We start from the raw sequence: 24,422 nt of genomic DNA, 5'->3' as shown, positions 1-24,422 counted from the left end.
AATGCAATTTGGTTCCTGTTATATATCTGTTTTTGCATGCTTCAAACAGTAATGATATAAAAACTGCTATATGTTCTCCTTTTATAGGTTCATAGATGTATACTAGGCTAATGGACACTAGGGCCCTTAACAGCCTAGCCATGCAACCTAAATGTTAACCCACAAATGTGGTTTATATTTGATTTATAGGGGTAATTTACTGATTGCTTCTATCCATCAGGGACATAGGGCTCAGAACAGGGATACATTTCTGATTACCCATCTACTGGCCCAAGTTGCGTTTACATAGGGATAAGAAGGAACTCTGTTACACATAGATGGAGAGCCTATTCCAGAGACTGAGAAGCATATATGACTCTCTAATATGTCCTATTTATGTTGCAAGCAAAATTTAGGTCTTTAACTCTAGCAGTTCTGATGCTGTTTATTTTGCAGATGTGCAAAAGATTCATGAAAACAGGGCTCTGGGATGTCTTGTATGCCAGGCAACGATCACTTCTCATATGTCTGTATGATACCGAGTAAAGAGACAGAGCTTTGAGGCAACCAGCATAGGACATTGTTTTTAGTCCCTGTATTCTTTTTGTAAGGAACCTTTGTTGACATTCCAGTTGCTGCCTGTGTCTGGTCAGGTGCATACCGAAGGAGCAATTGTACTCTATGATGAGTCTGATACAGTGATATGATGACGTGTCTGGACCTAGATGCCATGCCCTTGCTTAAAAGTTGAGCAACATAGCAAGATTTTCTTACTACCTTGGACACAGGTTGGTCAAAGGCTAGGTTACTGTTTAATAAGTTCCCAGATCCCTGACAAGTGAATCAACTTTTAAGGGTGCTTTATTGATGACATAGTTAACTGGAGTGGGAGACTTAAAAGGTACTATAATGCATTTCTTGGTACTGAATTTTAAGCATGACTGTGTCACCAAGTGTTTGTCTGTATTAGACCTTCCCGAAGCATGTTCTCATCTTGGGGGGATTCAGTGACTGCTCCCAGTTTGCAATCATCTGCAAACTTAGTTAGCCAGTGGCCTTTCACATTAGTCTTGAGATCCAAGAAGTAGATGCCAAAGAGGAGTGAGACAAGCAAAGAACCCTGGGGTATTCCACTGCTGACCTGCCTCTTTGTGGATTTGGCCTCACTGATTCTGACTTCTTGGGTCATATCACTGAGTCAACTAGTTTTCCAGCATGTTATAAAGGGGGTTATAACTATTTCTCTAAGTTTTCTGACAATGCCGAAGTGGGTTATTGTATCAAATCAAAGTTTGGGAGGTTGGCATAATGATTAAGGTGTTTACCTTACAAACAAAAGGTGCAGGGTTTGATTCTCACCTGGGGTAACTGGCTAGGCTTAAAGTGGTCCACAAGGACAGTTAGCCTAGTAATAATCTATGAACTAAATGCCTAATCCAGACCTAGGCACAGTTTCTCCTTAACCATTGCCTTAGTGACCTTTTCAAAGAAGTCCACCAGGTTCAGTAAGCATGACCTTCCTTTGATAAAGCCAGACTGGGATGGATACAGTGTCTGGAGTCTCTTATGTCCTTGTTAATAATGTCCATGATTATTGGTTCCATGGCGTTGTAAATAAGACTAGTCAGACTAATGGGTCTGTAGTTTCCAGGGTCTGCTGAACGTCCTCCCTTATGAAGAGGGATGACTGTTACAGTCCTCCAGTCACATGGCATGAAGCCTGTTTTAAGACTATAGTTAAATAATGACTCCAAGGGTCCTGACAAGTCATATTTCAGACTATTCAGGAGGCATCCTGAGATGTTATTGGGGATCCACTGAGGGTGTGTTCTTCGCGTTGTGAACACAGCCAGTGCATGCTTCCTAGTTATAGTTGGAGCTGTTATGTTTGAAGGTATTATTGGTGGGCTGGTTGGAGGAAAGGGGGTAGTAAAGTTCGGACTGAATTTGGCCTCTAACATGTTTGCTATATTGCCAGGCATGGTAAATGGTGACACCATTAACCATTAGTTGAGCACATTGCTGTGTGCTACCCATGAGGTTTCTGATGTAGCTCTAAGAAGGCCTTATGGTTATCTTTCACCTGGGAGGATATCTTAACCTCAAAACAGGCTTTGCTTGAGCTAATTAGCTTTCTTAGTTCCCTATTTACTTTGATGAAATAGTTTTTTATCTTTATGGGAATTATCCATTCTGATTTTTGCCATATTTTTTCCTTTTGTTGTATATTTTCTTTGTTTCTGGGGCTAGTTCTGGGCTTACTTCTCATAGGTACAGTAGCCTCTATGCAGCCATTGACATGGCTGTATAGAGTTTCTGAGAGCAATTCAGCATAGGTTGCTTTGTTCTCAGGGTTTGCAGGGGCACTTAATTTTGATAAACCATCACTTAATAAAAGGTAATTTGCTGTATAATTGTTCCTAATTGTTATTGGTTTTAATGAGATTATTCTAATGAGAAAAGATGTTTGTATGTATATTTTTGTCAATGTAATTAGCCTGATATGTGTATTACTCTTGTTACAGCAAAGCAAAAGGAGGTGGGGTTTCAATATATATTAAAGACATATGCACCTCCAGGCTGGTCAAACTGTATGATGCACAGGAGACACTCCAGGTGCAGTTAACAATTAACAAGACCCCTATTCAAATCATAGCTAGCTACAAGCCCCAACTTTGACTCAAGATGCCCACTCCACCTATCTGGACCTCTTCGAATCTATCAAGATTCATCCCTTTACTCTGATCCTGGGCAACTTTAACTATCCAACCATAGGCTGGAAGAACTACTCATGCCAAAACACAAATGCCAAGAGATTTCTTGATTTCGTCAGTGCAAATGCCTTGGACCAGCTGGTTGACACCCCCACAAGATGTGATAATATCTTGGACTTGATATTAACCAACATGAGTAACCACTGCAGCATCCCTGCAATGTCATCCTCCCTGGTATGATTTGACCACAAAGCGGTCACTTTCGAAGTCACCATCTCCACGACCCCCCCACCCTCCACCCCAGCTAGGTCTAGCAAAAAAAACTTCTCAAAAGCTGATTACAACCTCCTAAGGGAAGCTATAAACAGCTTCACATCCCCCTTCCTTTCTGTAGGAATTGGCACAAATGTCCAAGCCTGCACCAAAGTATTATACGAGCATTTATATAGCTGCATGGAATCAGTATTACCTGACAGGACAAATTCCTTCTCCTCAAGGAAGAGTAAACATGTCTGATGGACATCTGCAATAAATAAACTCTATAATAAAAGGAAAAAATTGCTGTCCAGGACCAAGAAGGTTCACTTGCCTAATTGGAAGCAATCTGTCCTTAGCTTGAACACGCAAATAAGAGCACTAGTGAAATTCTCTAAAGGAAACTTTGAGTCCAAAATGGCCACATCTACTAAAGACAGTCATAAGGTCTTCTTCACATATGTCCGCAATCTCAAAGGAAGCACTCAGATCTGTTCAGAACTGGTGGTCAAGGACACCACATACACAAATGTCATAGATATAGCCAACCAGCTGGCAGACAGATTCAGTGAAAACTTCACCCCTCTGTCCCCCCAATCAGGACATCCACAGCACCTGTCCTCCTCCCCTTATCTCTAGGGAGCAAGTCATCACTGCCCTCTCAAAGACAAAAATACAGCCTCCATGGGACCGATAACATCCTAGGCTGCATCCTACATGAACTTAGGCAGGAACTTGCAGCAGCATTAGGCACACTATTCAACCAAAGCCTGAGTACCGACTTCATCCCAGCCATTGGAGGACAGCCACTGTCATCCCTTAGCACATAGGAGGAGCATCCACTGATCCAGGAAATTATAGACCCATCAATCTAACTAGCCTGATCTGCAAGGTCATGGAACAGATTATCATGGACCTCATTAACAAGGAGATTGGCAACCTCCAAACACTCGATCCCACACAGTTTGTTTTCATCAAGGGAAAGTCATGCCTGTTAAATTTGATTGACTTCTTCGAGACAGTCACCAAAGCCACGGACGAGGGGAAGATGGTTCACACCACCTACCTTGACCTGCCCAAAACCTTTGATACTACTTGGGTATAATAGATAAAATATCTCAATTAGGCATCAATCTGTTACCAGATGGGTAACAAAACTGGCTCACTGGTAGAACCCACCTAGTCGGAATAGGGAAATCCACCTCAAGTAGTAGAGCCGTGACAAGTGATGTACCCAGGGATCAGTCTTGGGGCCTTTGTTGTTTTGGATATACTTTTCTGATGTGCAGGACAAAACCAATGGCCTATTGCTGACCACGTTTGCAAGCACTGTCATCAATTCCTCTTTTGATGTGGACATCCTCCAAGAGGGTCTCACTCAAACAAATGACTCGTGCCAGAAACATTGCCTCAAACTGAATGCTAAAAAAATACATCATCATCCCTGCTGGGGAGAGTGACATCCCCATACATTATCACATTAATATCAAAGTCCTAAGCACGCAATCAGTGGTGAGGGATTTGGGCACCCAGGTTGATAGCAAACTGACTTTTGATCACCATATTGTTTCCATTGTATGGAAAGCTTTCTACATGACCCACCTCTTTGGGAAGGCTATCTCATCCAGGGACAAGGAGGTCATAACATCCCTGTATTCTTCCCTTATAAGTCCCATTATTGAGTACAATGCCCCTTTCTGCATGTACTTCACAAAGCACATACAGCAGCTGGAGTGACCACAGAGGTCCATCACCAGGAGAATCCAGGGCCTCAAACATCTACCCTATACAAACAGGGTAAAAGCCCAGTACCTCTACTGAGTCTCATTCAGACTCTTCAGGGGTGACCTCTGTCTGGTATAGAAAGCAATCTCAGACCCCGCCTTGATGGGACTGCTGCATATCTGCAAGTCAAGCTCCACTCAAGTAACCTGCATGAGTGACCTCAACCTGGTCTGTGACATCAATAGGACTTGTTGGTGGGACAGATTTGTGTCCCAGAGACTCCCCTTTTGTGGAATACACTCCCTCTCCACATCAAGCAGAATACCTTATTAACCCTTTTTAAGTGCAACCTGGATAACTGGATAGGCAACAGAAAATACACCCCTGGGATTCCACCTGTGTCCCTGCTGGACAGGGCCATCGGGTGCTGACTTGTTGGAACATGGGCTAAGTTCTTGGCTAGGCTTATAAGGGTCTCAGGGCCAATAGCCTAGTAACTTCCTATGATCCTAATATTTTTTTACTTTGGAACTTTACTCCCTGAGCTTCCACTGAAAATGGCCTTTGCTCATTTGAACGTTCCCATGATGAAATGCTAATCAGTCAGTCAATCAATCCATAAATAAAGTACATCACAGGATATCCTGATTTTTAGAATTTTTAGTGTCTGGTTGCCTTCATACCCCAGACAGTATAAATGGATTTTGACACAGACTTTGTGGTGGCCTTCTCCCACAATCTCACCTATTCTCAAACCAGCCCAGCTTCAAAGTGCATACAGAAATTTGCTGTTCACTTGTGTTGGGGCTGGGATGGTGTTGTCATAATTTTTTTCATTTTCCTCACAATTTAGCCTCAGAGTTATGCACAGGAGGTCATTATAGCTTGTGTGGAGCTGGGGACATTGTGGTCATTATTTCTTTTATTTCTCTTATAGACCTTAGAAGTGTGTAGTGAAGGTCACAATAACTTATATAGGGGCAGTGTACTGTCTAGTAGCAACATGTTGGAATACATTACTGAAATCATTATTTTTTTTTAATTTTCCTCACAAACATCGGGCAGGTGGCTGCCTTTTTTGGGTAGAGGTGAGGAGACATGCTCTGTATATGTATGATAGCAGTCACTTGAAATACATGACTATGGCAATTTCTGCCTTTGCTTTCATCCCAATCTAACACCAGGGGAATGCACAAATGGTGTTTGCTTATTTTATTCTTTTTTTGGGGGGGGGGGTAGGAAGGCGGGCAGTATTCCTAGATAGGGCATTTGTCTTCACATTTTATTGTGAGCTAATATTTTGTTAGCTTTGAACATTAAGCCTTGGTCACAACATATTTCTTCCTTGAAAGGAAAAACATTAGACTAAATGTCTTTTCTTATTCATGATTTTTGTTCAAGACACTATTGAATCAAAAGGTTAGGAAAACGCTCTAAAATTCACTTAAGAGGATCTATAATCCTATGTCTTCTGGGGTCCTGGTAGCCCCCAGGCACCCTATTTAATTTAGTTATTTCTTACACAGTTATTACTGTGCTGTCTTGGCTAGTTAGGATGTGCCAAGAGGGTGGAAAGAGAACTAAAGCTGTACAGTAGTACTGAAATTATTTTTTAGTCATAATGTTTGTTCAAGTCACCACTGGATGAAAATATTGTTTAAAAAACTCTAAAATGCACTTCAGAGTATCTAGAAAAGCATGGTTTCTGAAAAAGCTGTACAATAAAGTAAAATGGGAGAAAAAGAAGAAAAAAGTAATATACATGGTATAAGAAACCTGGAAAGGGGGAAGAGAGGGGGTGTGTGGGGTGGGGTGGTGAAATAGAAGGCAGTGGGGAACATCATGTAGCCTTTAGTCTAAGACACCATTTCATCTACGGCCAGCCCTGTACATAGGGGTTGTTGTAATAAAACATCACTACAACTAAATGCCAGTCACTGTGAATGTTTCTCTGTAAGGTGGGTCAACACTGGGTAGTACACAGGTCTCTCATAATATAAGAATATAATTTAAGAGCATTGTGGCTACAGTTCAGTCTGTGTGCACTACACCTAAAACTTTGCACCATGAACTTTTAGGCTGCTTTGGTGGGGTGGCAATGACAGGGTAATATTTATACTGAAAGTGTCCAGCAGCCCCCAACATGATACTTGCTGGGGGCCCCCAAAATGTTAACATTATCCCTGTTGCTGTTAAGTCAGAATTAATAAAGTAGGGTGCTGAACTCAGTATACTTTCGATATAGTGTTTTGTCTTTAGCTGAGTGCAGCTGTGATGTCAGAATATTAACATTACTTTTTATTACACTTATGGTCAAGATAATCAAATACATGAACAAATTATGATCCTGAATGAGTTCTGCTTAAAGCAAAGAATACTAGAGTACAGGATCCCGAAACAAGAACGTATTCCGTGAGGAAATGCTAAGTGATTTATAGATGCAATACTCCAGTGCAGTGCTTAAGGGTGAGATAGACCAAAGTGGAAATAACCTTAGGTAAAGTAATAATTGACAACTAAGAAAGTTAGGAATCTGTCTTGTCCTAGAATATAAAATGACCCATATGATCTAAACACACACACATACATATCTACATATACATATGTACAGGGGAACTGAATATCATTGAATCCCCTTTTGGTCAACATCTGTTTAGTTGAAAAAATTGGTTGACTACAGAGATGGTCGACAGGTGTGCAAGGCTACACATTTCTCGGGGTTGGGAAATATGCCCTTTCCCAGAAATTATTTTCGTATGCTCCAAGATTGTTGGTCAGTGCATACATAGTAGCATGTCAACGTTAGCAAAGTCAATGTTTTCTGGCCAGTGTTGTGAATGTCGACATTTGAGTGTTTTGATTAAATTCAGTATACCCATACATATGTATATCATCAACTACAAACCGATAAACCATCAAAACTATAACTTAATTACAGTTCAACAAAACTGCTAACTTTAAAGCATCTATACCTATAATTAACAAAATGACAGAAACGCAGTTGTTTAAAGGTGGGCTTTTCCCCCACATCCTCCCCCATGCCCTCTTACTTAATTACAATGGAATGGAAACAACTGAAAAAAACAACATGCTGTGAATCACTGATAGTGATGAAATAGAATCACACTGGCTGTGATTTATGAGTACAAAATAAGACCTATAATTGTACCGCATATATATCTACATGTGCCTCTACTTGTATACACTTTCTCCACCATTGAACAAACATAATCACATTTAATTTGTACTACTTTATTATGCTATGACAGGGCTGAATACATACTCTGTAAGGTGACTGATCAACTCGATTAAATGTGACAATGGAACATTCTAAAAACCTGACCATTTGACAATTTTGACTGGGATATATGTTGATACATGGGCAGCTTTGGGAAGGGGTGGGGGATGATATCAACTGAGACTGATATAGTTCTATCTATTGATCCATTTTAAGCATTTGCCTGTCAAATATTATGAGCAGAATTAATGTAACAATGTAGAATGCATAGCCACATTTCCTTTCAAGGTTCCAATTACCTAAAGCATGTCCTCACAGTTAGGCATGCCCTCATAGTTTATTGTCAGTGCAGAAAAGGTACACTACGATGCCTCCAGGAAAAGAAAATAATTTTGCATAGCTGCACGCACATGTTCATTATTAGTAACACATCAGTCCAGCTTAGCTTCAAAAATGAAAGTTATTTCTTTCACAAAGCTGTCCCAGTTGAAGAAAGCTCCTTCTTGACTTACTGTAAAAGAAAAAAAAGTCAAACAAAAAGTGCTCCTGTGAAGACAATATAGATTCCATATTATTGAATACTTTACCTTGTACATACAGCAGAGCATCTTGTTAATTTCATTTAAATAGTTCAGTGTGGGATTCATTAACAGATTACTGCATGTGGAGCTGTAAATGTATAGCTGAGGTTTGAGATTTTAAAACTGCTTTATCTATCACTTCTAACCACACTGTCATCTGAAGCAATTTAATCCTCCTATACATTTAAGAGTCTGTTAAATGTACTTACTGTAAGACATTGCAAGTCTTATTGATTGTCATAATTTTGCACCATATGCGAATATGCTTACTTCTAAGTGAGGAGTTTCAAGAAGAATTTCTTTTTTTTTATGTAATGGTTTGGAAATGGCTCATTTTATTGTATGGTATGTGGGTCATCAAACAATGCAAATGCCATTGCCAACAGGATGTCTTATTTAAACTATAATAGTAATGAGTCTATTACCAGAGACTTAGTTGCAAAATATGCTGAATGACAAAAATCATCACAGTTTTACAGGAAAGCACTTAAAGTTGTTAAAAGGGTTGTGGAAAAAAGCAAGGCAAATCACGCAGTTACTCTCCACAGGATAATGTACTTAGTGCAGTGGATAAAAATAATACATTAATGTCAGCATAAGTTGAACACGTCGACAAGGATAGAGTATGAAAAGCAAAGTAAACTGACAGGACCTAATGTACACAAAATGAACACTGATGCAAGGAAATTCTCACAGCCTAGGGAATAAAAACCCAGTCCTAGTAGTCATATAAGCAGAGGGCGAGTTTGGCTTTGTAATTAATAAAAATTGATGCAAAGGTTGACTGCCAAAGGAAGGTAGATTTGTCTGATTTCCAGATCCAATAAGATTTTTTTTTTTTTGGCGGAAATTGAGATAGTAAGAGAGAGAGAAGAAAAGGAAAGGGAAATTGTGTGCGTAGTGCCTGTCTGTTGTCTTCATTGTAAGGGGAAAAACAGGAAAAACAGAATGATCGGGGAAAAGAGATGAGGGCTATCACAGGGGGCACTGATTAACTGCAGAAGAGCACAAAGAAAAATGCACTTCCTGTTTCCTGAACACAGAAAATGACAGGACAAGCAACAACAGAAAGAGCAGATATTATAATAAGTAGAGCAAGAGAAGCAAATAGGTCAGCATTTAGAAAAGTATTGTATGCTAGTACTGCAATAAGAGAAAACTGCAGGAAACTGGACCTTTTCCAGTAAGACATTTGCAGGGCTAAGTAATAGATTAGTGACTGCTTGTACAGCTTTCAAATCAAGATGAAGAGATGTTAATGTTTAAAAAACGCCACTCAGCTGCACAACTACACACATACACATATACAGATACACACATATGATAGAATATTTTATATATGTATTTATGTATGGATTTATTAGTTAATATTTGTTAACAGAATTGGTCCAAGAAACATTTTCATTTACAACCTATGCCAAGCAAGCAAATAGAAGGTACAGCCAAGTATAATAGTGTATACTTTCTTAAGAACAAGCAAAGCAACATAAAAGAGCTAAAATGTAAACACCAGATATGCATTAAAATATACACAGAATAAGCAGTATACATAAAGAAAAAAAAATGCACATGAGCAAAACAAAACAGCATGGAGAGAGCAAATAGAGGTTTGTAAAAGTGTTGCAGTATATATATATATATGGTAACAGAGCATTGCAGCAGTTAAAATCTGATTAGGCCAAAATGAAGAAGGGAACATTTCCTTTCTTCCCACACTTTCCTTTGTAGCATATTAGTTGGTAGATTTCTTCCTCAGCATAAGAAACTTGCAGGTTAAGCTGAGTAAGAATAGAGGCTTACTTGATCTAATGAAATTTAGAGATGGAGTTTCCGATCACACTGGGAGATAATTTTCAGATGGTGAACAGCATATTGGGGTGGAATGTATTACTTTGCAAAACTTGATGTACGCCTTTACTTAGGAGAAAGATCTGCCTAATCTGCTTTATATAACTGCTGACTCCTCTTAAAAGTGAATTGTATCCCATTCTTAACAGATTTGCCCAGGTTATCTATACAATGCTAGTTAGTATGTGGTATGGTAGCATATCAGCTTTTTTGCTGCCTCGCAGACATGGCTTGATTGACTTCTGGGTTGAAGTTATATGTTTAATCTGTGTTTGCATGGATTTTTTTTCCAGGATCTAAAGAGTTTTAGCATTTTTAAATATATGCTACCAGCTAAGCTGACAAGTCTAAATTTGCCATAGGTATAGGCCAGCCCTGGTGGCATAAAAGAATAAAGTCCCCTTTACAGGTAAGGAGACCAAAGTTTCATTAGCTGCTTCAGACCTGACTGACCTAACTTTCCTCAAAATCACACATCATAGGTATGATAAGAATTTCACCGAAGCTTGTCTTGAGAAACTGTACAGCAGAGAGTCAATTATCTGATAGTCGATTATCTGAAACGTCAAGTTATTAGAATGCAGCCTTCCAAAGTTTTTAGGTAGGAAAAGTCAAACTCTGACTATGTAAACGTTATACATGTTCACTTGTATGTGCTTTTTGAGCTTGTAGCCCACTTGTATGTGAAAAAATATTCTTTATTGTCCACTGGAATCACTGAATGGTTGAAAAGTATATTCCCTGCATGCAGAAAAAACAAGATTTTAGAAGTTTTTATCCACTTCAATGTATGTTTGATTATCCAAACAATTTGGTTATCCGAACTGCCCTAGGTCCCAATTAGTTTGAAAAACCGACCCTCTGCTGTACTGTGCAGGAACAACAAGTTGAAATGTAAATATTATTTTTTCAGTTTTTTCACAACTGAAATTAGATGTCTATGCAGGTGTGTATCTCCTAGGGCTAGGGGAAAGGAGTCATGCTTCATATTTACATCTGACAGCAATAGGCTCATCCTACTTTGACTTTAGAGGGGTAGACAGAAGGCATCTGTCTTTGGGGGGGGTATCTGTCCTTGGGGGGCAGGGCTGCAAAGGCTTGCTCTGTAGATGGATGACAGCAGCGACCTGAAATATATGACTGTGTTCATTTTTCTTTTCACTGTCATCTCAATTTAACACTAAATGGGTGCAGTATTTCACTATATTTTTGGTGGGGGGAGGGGGTCAGGAGGAAAGCCGTCATCCCAGATATAAATTTTGTCCTTACAAGCATTTTATTCTCATTTTATGGATGGCTGCTACTACTCAGTTTGTAGTAACTGCATTGTCATCACCCCTAAAGATTGAGCCTTGGATATAACCGTTTTCTTCCTTAAAATAAAAAAAAAAATAATTTTCTTTCTTTAGTCGTGGTTATTTATTTATTTATTTTGTTCAGGCCATCATTGAATAAAGGTTGTGGAACAAAGCTCGAAAACTCATCTCAGAGCATTTAGAATCCCATAGCTTCTGGGGGCTTAGTGGCGCCAAGGCTGCCTGACTGCCGGCATAATTAAATATATTCCACCACAGTTATTACAGTACAGTCTTGGCTGGTGATGATGAGTCGCAAAGATGTAGGAAAAAGCTGACAAGTAAGACAAAGTGTGAGAAAACAACAGAAAAAGTATGTTGGATAGTATGAGGAGGTAAGGATGGAAGGAAAACAGGGGAGCTCCAGGCTGTATGCCAGGGTGGCAGCAGACAGTGAGAGTGATGAATACCATGGAATACTTTGTCTAGGGATCCTTATTACCTAAGACTGCACATGCAGTCACTGTATATGGCATTTAACATTGGTGTTTATGGATATGGCTACCCTGAGGCAATGGGTGTGTCTTCATTATGCAGAGGACTTGGCTTATTAGTTAGGAAATGGAAGGATGCAAAGTGACAACCCTACCTAACGGTGGAGGAATAGACTGAGCAGCTGCTGCCATCTCCCCAGCTGGGGGAGGGGGTAGCTTACCAGTTGGATAACACTCTATGGGAGAACTAGGTGTTACACCCAAGCAGCACACAGCTGTGAACACACACACATACTCTGTCACTGTTTTCCCACACATAGTCTATAGCAAAGCAGCAGTAGCAGAGCCATTATAAGAATGTGGGGGTGTTTTACAGGAACAACCAGCTGGCCCACTCTACATCAAGTAGCTTTCACCATGGGGGAATAAAATGGGCCAGATGTGCTATCTAGGTAGGAATGAATGAGTTGTAAGGCTCTTGCCTAGCCTGAGAATTCCTGTCTCACACTCCCACAGAAGAAATGCACTAACTGGGTACAAGCTGGGGAGTCATCACATTTGTCTTGCAGTGCTTAAAATGTAACTAGAAATGCATGTTAGGTTGATGGCACAATGTGAACTTGTTTGTTGTGGACTAGTCAGTCATGTCTTGTCCTTGTTTTTTCCTGGGATAGGCTTTGCTCCAATGAATCCAAACTATATGAAAGCAGAAACAGAAACAAAAAAAAATGGATGGATGGGTGGAAAGAATTAATGGATAGTGCTGCTGAGTTTTAAAAACACTTTAGTGGTACTTACAGCATTCTCTCATTGTGAAAAACAATATATGCTTGGGTACACATGTACTATGCTATTCAACAAACAGTAAAGCAACCATGTAGACTCAGTGCTGCTTTTTCCTGTGAATTCCAAAGCCTATTGGAATACATCAATGGAAAGTAGGCTACATGAAAGAATATTAGAGGCTGCTGGTGCTCTTATACATGTGTATGTGCAGCAGGCCCAAGTCGATGCTGCTGCTGCTAGTAGACCACAGCCAAGAAGGAGAAGGGTGTTTAGACCCCATTTAACTTTTTACAGTCTGCACACAGTGGAAATTGTAGAGTGGTGCAGGGTAGATAGAGGCACATTACAGGAACTCTGCAACCTTTGCCATCCTCAACCAACAGCAAGGGCAGACTGAGGTGAACCAATCCCAGTGGAAACTAAGGTACGTGTAGCACTTAGAATTTTAGTTACAGGAACCTTCCAGACACCAACAGGGAACATGCTGGGGGTGGCACAGGTATCAGTATCCAGGATCCTCCAGAAATTCCTGAATGCTCTGTTACAAGATGCCAGTGAGTACATATATTTTCCCGATACACCTGAGGGACAGACCCAGAACTATGCAGGAGTTCTACCCTTTAGCACACTGCCTTGAAATCCTGGATGCCATAGACTGTACACATGTAGAAATCAAAGCACCACCTGAGGAACAGGGAAAGGTGTACATAGATAGAAAGGGCTACCACTCCATTAACTGCCAGGTCATGTGTAATGGTAAGCAAATCATCCTGAATGTGTGTGCTGGCACCCCAGGCAGTTACCATGACTCAGATATCTGGCACAACTGTCAACTGTATGAGATGCTTATTGGGGGGATATCCCATGGGATCATTTACTGAGGGATAGAGGTTATGCACTGGAACCGTGACTGATGATGCCCATCAGAAATGCACACACACCAACTGAAGAATGCTATAATGAGGCACACGCTCAAACAAGAAATATCATAGAGCATGTGTTTGGGCTGTTGAAGTTGCAGTTCAGGTGCCTAGATACATCTGGGTGAGCCCTGCAGTATAATCCCTGTACATGTGTTGATATCTTCAGCATCTGTGCCATGCTATACAACATTATCCTGAGGAAACAGCTTCAGCAGGAACAGCAAGGGGAAGGGCCACACATCCCACCACCACTGGCAAGGTCTCCACAGCCACATGCAGGTGAAGAGTCAGAGGGAGGACCAACAACTGCTGTGGATCCAGACAGCTGTAGACATGCACAACATTTATTTTATTTATTTATTTTATATTTGTTGACTGGGTTTGTCCGACTGGGCTACAATTACCCATTTTCAGCGGAGGCCCGAGGAAAAAAGCTACAAACAGAAAAACAGAAATTTTACATATTGAATGCATATAGAATACATTCATCAGTACTACACATTACTGCATTATAGTGTCGTACATTACACTGTGGCAAGTGAAGTACATATAGAAATGAATTCATCAGAGGGATACTTTCATAATTACATATTATATACATAATAGTGCAATAGTTACATAGCTGAAATATTTTATTAGTTATGTTTGTACAGTGATGTAGCAAGAGGAGAAGATAAAGTAGTAAGTTTGTTTATTGAAGGGAAGTAAGAGAGAAGGGAAGTAGAAGGTTATAGAGGAGTGTTTACAGGGGATAATTACATTGTCAGGTCCATTTTTCATGAAGGTATGTTTTTGTAGCGGTTTTGAATTGCTTGGGATATTCAAGGGATCTTATATTTAGTGGTAAGCTATTCCAGGCCTTGGAAGGGTTAAAGCTATAGACTAGGTGACTCATTTTGGTCCTTGGTTTGTAGATTTTTAGTAGGGCTTGTTCAGAACTGCGGAGTAATCTAGTGGGTAGGTAATGAGAGATTAGAGATGATACAGTTGGACAGAAAGAAGGTTTGTAGAGAATGGAGTGAATAATCTGAAACTGATTATACTGAAGCAGGTTAGGTAATTCAAGCCAATTTAGTTCTTTTAGTGAGAGACAGTAATGGGACTTGTAAGACTTTTGGGCAGCAAATCTGGCAATCCTGTTATAAGTTGTTTCTAACTTGTTTAGTAGTCCATTGTTGAGGCTGGTGAGAATTTGGGAGCTATAGAGTAAAGTGGCTAAGAGGTAGACATTTGAAAGGGTTAGTTTTGCTGTTTTGGAAATATATTTTTGTTTCTATAGAGGAGATCTAGCTTGAGATGTGTTTTTCGGATACAGTTATTATTGATGTGTAAATCAAAGGTTAGTCTATCATCAATAGTAACACCTAAGAGTTTTTGTACTGGTGTCCACCTGTATTTGAGTATTATTTTGTGACAGTATGGAGAAGGAAGAGTTTATGTGGTTAAGGTTTTTAGGGAAAAAGAGTAGTAATTTGGTTTTCTTTGGATTAAGGATAAGTTGGTTTTCAGATAGCCAGTTTTCTACAGAGTTAAAAGAGGACTGTGTGTGTGATTTTAGTTGAGTTGGTGATTCAGCAATAGTGATAAGTGTAGAATAATCTGTGTATTGTGTCAGTGAGGATCCAGGACAGGAAGAGTAGAGAAGGTTGGTAAAGATGGTAAAAAGAAGTGGCCCAAGGATGGAGCCTTGTGGAACACCCATTTTAACAGGAAGAAGAGGGGAGAAAGATGAGAGCCATTTGACTGATTGGAGTCTATCAGAGAGATAGCTGTTAATCCAAGATATGGCGGATGGAGAGAAGTGTAAGTTTGCTAGTTTAAGGAGAAGTGGTTTATGACAGACTGTATCAAAGACTTTAGAGAGGTCAATGAAGAAACAGGAAATAAGTTTGCTACTGTCTCTAGCTAGTGATACAGAGTTTAGGAAAGACAGGAGAGCTGTAGTAGTGCTGTGCATGGGACGAAAGCCATTTTGGGTAGGTGTGAGTAGATTTTCTTGCAGAAGGTAGTGTAAGACTTGATTGTGTATACATTTTTCCAGAATTTTGGAGCGTGGTGAGAGTATGGCTATGGGTCTAAAATTAGTTATATCTATGGAGTTTCCTCCTTTGTGTATTGGAAGGGTGTAAAATTACTTCCAGATGGAAGGGCATGTGGATTCCATGATAGAGCGGTTTATTAGAATAGAAACTGGGAAAGCAAGAACATCAGCAGCAGCCTGAAGGAATGTGGAGGCAATGTTATCTACAGATGTGGAGCAAGGATTTAATTTAGATAGTAGAGTTTTAATATAGTTAGTGGAGACAGGTTTGAGGGAGAAGGTAGTGGTAGGGTTACTACTGATGCAAGAGTTTGAGCTATTAGGTCTATTATTGTTGGTGGGATGGTTTGTGTCTTTTTTTTTAATAATTTGGATATTGAGTCTATAAAGCAGTTGTTGAATATAGAGGCAGTTTCCTCATGTGTTTTGTCAAGATGAGGGTTAGGGGAGACTAGTGAACCTGGGTGTAGTATTTGATTTACAGAGTTTCATAACTTTTTAGGGTTGGATTTAAAGGTAGAAGATGGATTAGTATAGAAGTTTTTGATATCTTTATTTATGTGACTTTTGGCAAGATTTCTAATTTCTTTATATTTCTGGTGGTCTGGTTAATGTTTAGTTTTAGTCCAAATTTTCCATGCTTTGTTTTTTTTTTTTTTAGTAGTTCACAAGTATTTACAGTCAGCCATGGGGATATGTTAGACTTTATGCAGACTATTCTAAGGGGTGCTAGAGAATTTAAAATACTAAGGAAAGTGGTGTTAAAAAAGTGGACAGCTTCATCCAAGGGGAGTAGTTTTAAGGGATTCCAGTTCACTTTTGATAATAAAGATTTGAGAGTTTCAGGATTGAAATTTGTTAGTTTTCGGTGTTTGATAAACCTTTGAGGTTTAGCCTGATGGGATGTGTATCTGAGTATTTTTATTGGGCAGTGATCACTTAGGGAATTTGGTAGTGTTTCAGGGTTATGGTATTCAGAAGGATGTGAGACAAGAATCCAGTCAAGGAGAGATGAGGCTGTGTGGGAGTTATTGACATAAGCGGGATCAGAGATGAGTTGAGTAAAGCCGTAGAGATTAAGGTGTTGTGAGGAGTTTTGAGAGAAGAGAGATAATGGGACGTGTTGGGAGATATCAGCAAGCATATTTTCCAGTAGGGGGATATTATCACCTGGTGGAATGTAAATTGCTACAATGGTGATAGTGGAATGGCTATTAATATTTAGGTTTACAGATAAAATTTCGGCTGAGGAGAAGGCTTGGGATGTAAAGGTAGAGTTAGAAATGGTAAGGTGGTTAAAGTGTAGGATAGCAATGCCTCCACCTTTCCTTTTTGGTTGATCTAGATGGTGTACGCTATAGCCAGAGGGCAAGATCTCTATGTCTTGGTGTTGGGATTTCAACCAGGTTTCCGTCAAAACAAGGATATATGGAGTATGGTGGGAGATCCAAGCATGTAGTTCACTTTGTTCAGAATATTCCTAGTGTTTATTGAATAGAAGGAAAGATGTTTGTTTGGGAGATTATTGACTTTGGGGTGAGGAGAGCTAGCAGTGGATTGTGTTGGACCAGGGTTGGGATGAATATCTCCAGCTAAGAGAATGTTTTTGTGGAGGTAGATGAGTTTGAGCATATTAGCAATGGGGGTGTAGTATTTGGTTTTATGTTTGGTAGGGGTGAGTTGGGTGTTAGGTAAGTGTATTTTTGGTAAGGGAGTATTTAATGAGAAGATAGATGGAAAACTGGCAAAGGTTTGATGATTATTTATATGGCTACAGCAATTTGGGTTTGTAGGGGAGATATGTTTGGGGTGTAAGTGGATGTTAAGTGATGTGAGTATAAGGAGGAGGAGTAGAAGTGGCAGTAATAGGATGGATGTAGTTAGAAATGCATAGATTTTACTGTTCGAGGAGTACGTATTGTAGGGTGTTTTTAGTTAATAAAATGCACAGGAGTATAGTTTGTTGGTCTATTAGATAGGGGATAATAGTGTATACCAGCTAGTACCAGTGGAGGGGTTAGAATATTTTGTTGTAGCAGCAAGTGGGTTGAGATATAGACTATTATGGAGTGAAAGATAGGAAGGGGTGAGTGTCTGTTGTGGGAGGTACAAAGTAGTTAGCTATAAAGGAAATGATGTAGGTGGGAGAGGAGCAAAGTGAGGCTGAGTGAAGCGAATGGAGAGGGGCAGCCAAGCCCAGAGTCAAGCACAGTCCAGAAACAATCAGTAAACTCTAACAGAATAAGGCTATGTACTGTTAATAGTAAGAAAAAGAGGTTTATTGTGTAGCACTATCAGGTAAGAAATATCTTAGAGCAGGCTGGGTAAGAAATATCTTAAAACAGGATAAGGAGTCCAGCATTTAATAGACATAAGTTTGTTGAAACTAACAGACAGTCTATTAAGAAATGGGGGGGGGGTCCTTGCTGCCAAGCTACTTTACAGCATACCAACTTGCTAGAGAGTACAGTAGATAATGCCTTAAATGTTACATTTGTAAAATTTTACATTTGTTTACCGGGAAAGTCCGACTGGGATGATACCCATTTTCAGGGGATGCCCAGGGAAAAAAGCTCCACATACAGAGATTATACAAAGCTTATACAAACAAATGATACAAAAAATATACACTTGCAGTACACCAGAAATTACATAATATGCTTTTATAGCTGACATTTGTATTATACAATCATCTGATATAATTCCTTATTGTAGTGTAGACATTCTAGTTTTTCAAAGTAAGCTGAGGAAGGGTTTGTAGGGGGAAATTGGATATAAAAAGATGAGGTTACAGATTATCTAGACATGAGAGAGAGCATAGATTATGAAGTGGTCAGGGAAGAAAAAGTATGATCAGGAGCTATTAAAACTAGTTAGCCTGGAGTAGTACAGGAACAAAGCCAGATGTCATTATGATAATTTTTAAGAATCTTTTTGAATTGGTTGGTATTTGTGTCAGTTCTGGTGCTGTGAGGTAGTGAATTCCACCTTGTTGCTACATAATGAGAAAATAGTGAGAAATATGCCCTCACACTGGCCAAGAGGCAATCGATAGCACACATGCTCACTACCTAAGGGGCTAAAACCTTCATCCTATGCACGTACATGCAGTAACATTGATGCCAGGCAATACTCACAGCCTTTACTTACCCATGTAATGGCTGTGTACTGCTTGCATCAGACAGACTCAGCCCTTAAATAAAACTCTTGCAACTGCCAGATTTCTAAGGTAAGTGCTGAACCTGGAATAGAAAAATAAATGTCTAGAAATACAAAGGAATGGCATCTCCTTGCATACTGTTACTTGGTAATGTAAGCAAGTATAAGGTGGGTGAGTTGTAGAGCAATTACATCAAGATGCGATAGCAGTAACTTATGTGAATACATGTGTCCTCTATCAACTAATAGGCCTCATGTATCAAAGATTCACACATTCATACATCTAAAATGTATAGATTTTTACTGAATGTCCAGTTTGGCCTCGTACTTTTGTACTGGCAAGTCATTAAAAGACGAAGTTAGAAAAAATAATGGCACATTTCAGTTTCAGACTTCACATCCCTCACAAAAGACATAAAAATAGTAATGCAAAACTGTTGTTTCATCAACTAGCTAAGTTTGTAAGACCACAATTTTTTAAAAAATCTACCTATTTTTGGCCTTGTCACACTTTTATTTATGGCTTGGTCCAGCTTTGTTGGTCTAAAAGGTTGGGAGGGATGTACACATTACAAAAACCTGTAAGAAAGCATTACATTTCACAAAACAGTATCACAAACGCAGATATACTAAGCACTAATTCAGGTATGCAGCCTTGGCATCTGGCAAAGGACTTGTGTATCCCTGAATCCAGAAGATAGAAAACAAGGATATGGCACAGTTATCATTTACACAGGGTGTTGCTGGGGGTCGGGGGTCAGGAGGCCTAGGCTGACACAAAAGGTAGGGAGTGCATGTGAGTAAGTAAGAGAAACAGGCAGACACTTGGATAAAGTATCAAATGGCCACTGAGACAGAATGAGCTGTAAGCCTCATGACTGACCCATGTAACTGTTATAAGTGTGTCGCTGCATGTGCACTCCAGGTGAAATTCGTGTGTGAGTGTCTGCAAGAATACAGCCAATCTCTGTGGTAGCTCTACGTCCTGGTGTGTCAGAAAGGTGTGAAGCATGCATGGTAGAGGTGACATTTCTTTGTCATCATTGTCTCCATCCCCGAGAACTGGCTCTGCCAGGAGTTGCAGTGGCATGTCAATGTCCACAGTCAGATGCACTGCTGCTACTTGAATGTGACTGATGTCTGCTGGATGAGTTCTCCTTATGAGTACACCAAGGACCACAACCCCATGATTTACCACATCTGGGTGTGGACACCTTAACCACTGCTGGAGCAGTGGAAGTAGTGCCACTAAGGAAGCATGATCAGCCATGGCCACATAGGCTAACATCAGATGATGTGGCTGATCTATGTCCACATGGATGCAGTCCACCTCCCAGCAGACATTCCATCACAGACACTGCCCGTTCCAACATGTCATTCATCCAAGCCATTTAATTAGAAACACAGTGGAGGCAGTCACACATGTCAGCCTGTGCCACATCTACAACCCTAACTTTTCCTCAGAGGCTCTACTGGAACATGCCAGCACCTCCATGACAGCCCTAAACATGCATCAAGTGGCATGGAAGGACACACCTGGATCAGGTGGAGGATGGACAGCAAGCCTCCTCTGAGCACCCCTAACAACCATCCTGCATGGTACCTTGCCCACACTTTGGCTATGGCTAGAGTCAACAGGCACTGAAGCCACAGTAACCACACTACTCTGATCAAGTGTCTCACCTTCCACTTGTCCAGTATCTGAGGGCTCACTCTAATGGGTTTGTGTAGGCCTACTGGCTGTGTACAATGGAATTACAAGGGATGGCTGAATGCCAACCTCAGTGCCAGATTCAACCTTTGCACCCCCCAACTTTGCCTGCGTTTGGCCACCATCATCATCAGAGTCTGCCACTACTCTGACACCAGGTGGTAAGAGTCCTACACTTCCACTGTCAGGATCACCTGTGATAATAAGCAACAAACACAGGAAAAAAATTAATAGCTACACTACTACAGTTTAATATATGCTAACAAACTAACAATGGTGCCACTATCGCAGACAGTACAGCAATGCACACACAGTCCTGATACCCACCTACACATACAAATAAATTAATATTTCTGTCAAATTCTCATCAGTACTGAAATAAAAATATTTGGCTTACCATGTGCAGATGACTCCATCCTTGCTAGGGACGATGGTGCTGGAAAAAGTTAAGCGAAATGTTAGGACATGATCATCACAATAACAATAACTTAGGGGGGAAAGTTTTTGGCCTTTATATGCCCATTAAAAATACATTTAACTGAAAGTTCATAGGTTCATAGGTTCATACTAGGCTATCTGCCCTAGGGCATTTATAAGCCTAGCCAGAGTGTGTTTGGCTTTCGCCACCCATTTTAAATTAATTTTGCTATGCCCTTTTTTGAGGTTAGTATACTGTGCCTCTGTCTAACAGTGACACAGAAGTGATACCCGGGGTAAACCTACGATCTCCCATCCACTCATCAAGATTCCTCTTGAAGAGAGTCAATGAGGGACTCTGCCTAACCTGGACTGGGATTTTATTCCAGAGTGAAGGGAGCCTCTGGGTTATGAATCTGTCCCTCCAGCATGTCCTATTTATTTCAGTGCTGAGGTTCAAGTCTCTCAAGCGTGTAGCTCGATGGGATTTGGATTTTCTGAGGTGCAGCATGTCCATTAATTCCGGGTTGGACATGACTTTATACGTCAGGCACAGATCGCCTCTGAGCAGACGGTATGCCACTGAGTAGAGCTGGAGTTTCTTTAACCGGGCAGCATATGGCATCTGTTTGAGCCCTTTGATCCTCTTGGTGAGGTACCTTTGGGGTCTTTCCAGTTGCTGCAGGTGTCTGGTAAGGTACATCCCAAAAGGGTCATTGTACTCAATTATGGGCCTGATGAGGGATGAGTAAAGAGGCACGATAACCTCCCCTGATCTAGATGTGAATCCCTTCATGATTAGGTGGGCTATATAAAATGTTTTTCTAACCACTTTGGCCACATGGTTGTCAAATGAGAGATTGCTATCAACTTGGGTCCCCAGGTCCCTAATTACTTCTTCCGGACTTAATGGATTACCACCTATGTGGTAATTTGTGGGCACTTTGTTTTTGCCAAAGGGGATGACTATACACTTTTTGGCGTTTAGCTTGAGGCCATGGCTCTGGCACCAGTTGTCTGTTTCTATGAGGCCCTTTTGGAGGATGCTTGTGTCGGCTGGAGAGTCGATTATGGTGCCCAGTTTGCAGTCATCTGTGAACTTGGTCAGCCACAGTCCTTCCATGTTGGCCTGTACCTCCGAGAAATATATACCGAACAAGAGATGTCCCAGGACTGAGCCTTGTGGGACGCCACTTGTAACTGGTTTGGAGTCTGACATGGCTCCAGCAATTCTAACCATGTGGGTTCTGTCCTTGAGCCAGTTTGCAACCCATCTAGTGACATAGGGGTTTATATTTAAGCTGGTGAGCTTATCTATAATGCCCGAGTGGAGTATTGTATTGAAGGCTTTTGCGAGGTCCAGGTAGGCTGTGTGGACCACCTTCCCCTCGTCAATGGCCTTGGTGACTGTTTCAAAGAAATTGACCAGGTTTAAGAGGCAGGATCTGCTCTTAGCAAAGCTGAACTGGGTAGGATCCAGTGTCTGTAGGTCCCCAATGTCTTTATTTATTGAGATCCATGATGATCCTTTCCATAGCTTTGCAGACCAAGCTAGTCAGGCTTATGGGGCAATAGTTTCCAGGATCTGTTGAGGCACCACCTTTGTGGAGAGGGACCACTGTTGCTGTACGCCACTCTTTAGGTACATATCCTGTAGTAAGGCTGAGATTGAACAGTAGTTTTATGTTTGGGCTTAGTTCTTCTTGGAGTTCATGTAGGACTCAGCCTGGGACACCATCTGGTCCCATTGATGCTGTGTTTTTTGCTTTGGAGAGGGCGGCTATTACCTGAGCATCTGAGATGTCAGGGGGGCAGCACTCTGCTGGGATTGATATTTGCCCTTTTGGTGAGGAGGGGGGGGGGGAGTTTGTGCTGAACCTGTCAGCTAGGATGTTGGCAATGTCTGTGGGTTCGGTGTAATTTTTTTCATTTTGGACTAATTCTGAGCATATCTGGGAATTCCCACCCAGGTTCCTAACATAACTAAAGAAAGCCTTGTGATTATCCTTAGTGTCCTGTGCAATTTTTCTCTCGAAGCTGGCCTTAGATGATTTTATGAGTGCCCGTAGTTTTTTGCTAATACTGATCAGAGATGCCTTCTCTTTTTGGGATTTTGCTCTATCATGTAGTAGCTTCCTCCTCCTTCTATTGTATAGTTTGTTTATGGCTGGGGTCCACCAGACAGGACGTCTGCCTTTGGAGGATTGTTCATGCTGGTGTGAACGACCTGAGACGTACCTCCCTGGACTACATGAAAAGAGACATAGAGGAGCTCTCTGATTATGTAGCCCAGGCAGGTATGACCCTAACCCTGAGCAGTATCCTTCCTTCACCAAGAATGATGCCACAATATAGAGACAAGATGATCAGCTTTAACAATTGGCTTAATGTCTGGTGTCATTCAAAGGGGATCCAGTGTCTGTCTGCCTGGGATGACATGCTTGACAAGCCACGCTGCTTCACAAGGGACGGCTTGCACCTGTCACCCCTGGGATTCCGGATATTGGCTAAGGCTCTTGCCACCCCAATAGTGCCTTTTTAGGCAAGGCTCAAATTCTAAACCTACCACCCTAGAAAACAAAATGGGAAGAAACTGAGGGTAATGCTGCTCAATGCCAGAAGTCTAAATCTCAAAATGCACGCACTCGAGGCCCTTCTCAGTATGGAGAACATCGATGTCTGTGCTGTAACTGAAACCTGGTTCAAGGCTCCTGAGAGCACCCTGGCACTATTAGGTTTTACCTCATATCATGTGTTCCGGCCCCAAAACCCGGACCACACCACAAAAGGAGGGGGTGTATCCATATTCATAAAGGATACCCACACCTCCAGGTTGGTGGCAATGCACGAAGCTTGGAAACCATCCAGGTGCAACTAACCATAGGCAAAACTGCTCTACAAATTGTAGCATGCTACAGGCCACCCTCTCAAACTCAGGAACCCCACACAGCCTTCCTGAAGACACTGGAGGGTATAAATGTATCTCAAAACACCATCATATTGGGTGACTTCAACTACCGAATATAGACTGGGAACATTACTCAAGCCCTAACTTTCTAGCCCAACGGTTCCTGGAGTTCATAAATTCAAATGCCATGGAACAGCTAGTCACTGTTCCCACAAGAGGAGAAAATATACTAGATCTCATTGTCACAAACATGGGGACAAAATGCTCCACACCGGAAGTATATCCCTCATTGGTGAGATCTGATCATAAACTAATCTCACTGGAAATCCACATCCCGCCCCCCCCCCA

This window comes from Protopterus annectens, chromosome 1.part1 (genome assembly GCF_019279795.1).
Source record: "Protopterus annectens isolate FY-2018-M chromosome 1.part1, PAN1.0, whole genome shotgun sequence".
Classification (NCBI taxonomy): Eukaryota; Metazoa; Chordata; order Ceratodontiformes; family Protopteridae; genus Protopterus; species Protopterus annectens.
Note: the sequence above shows the minus strand (reverse complement) of the source record.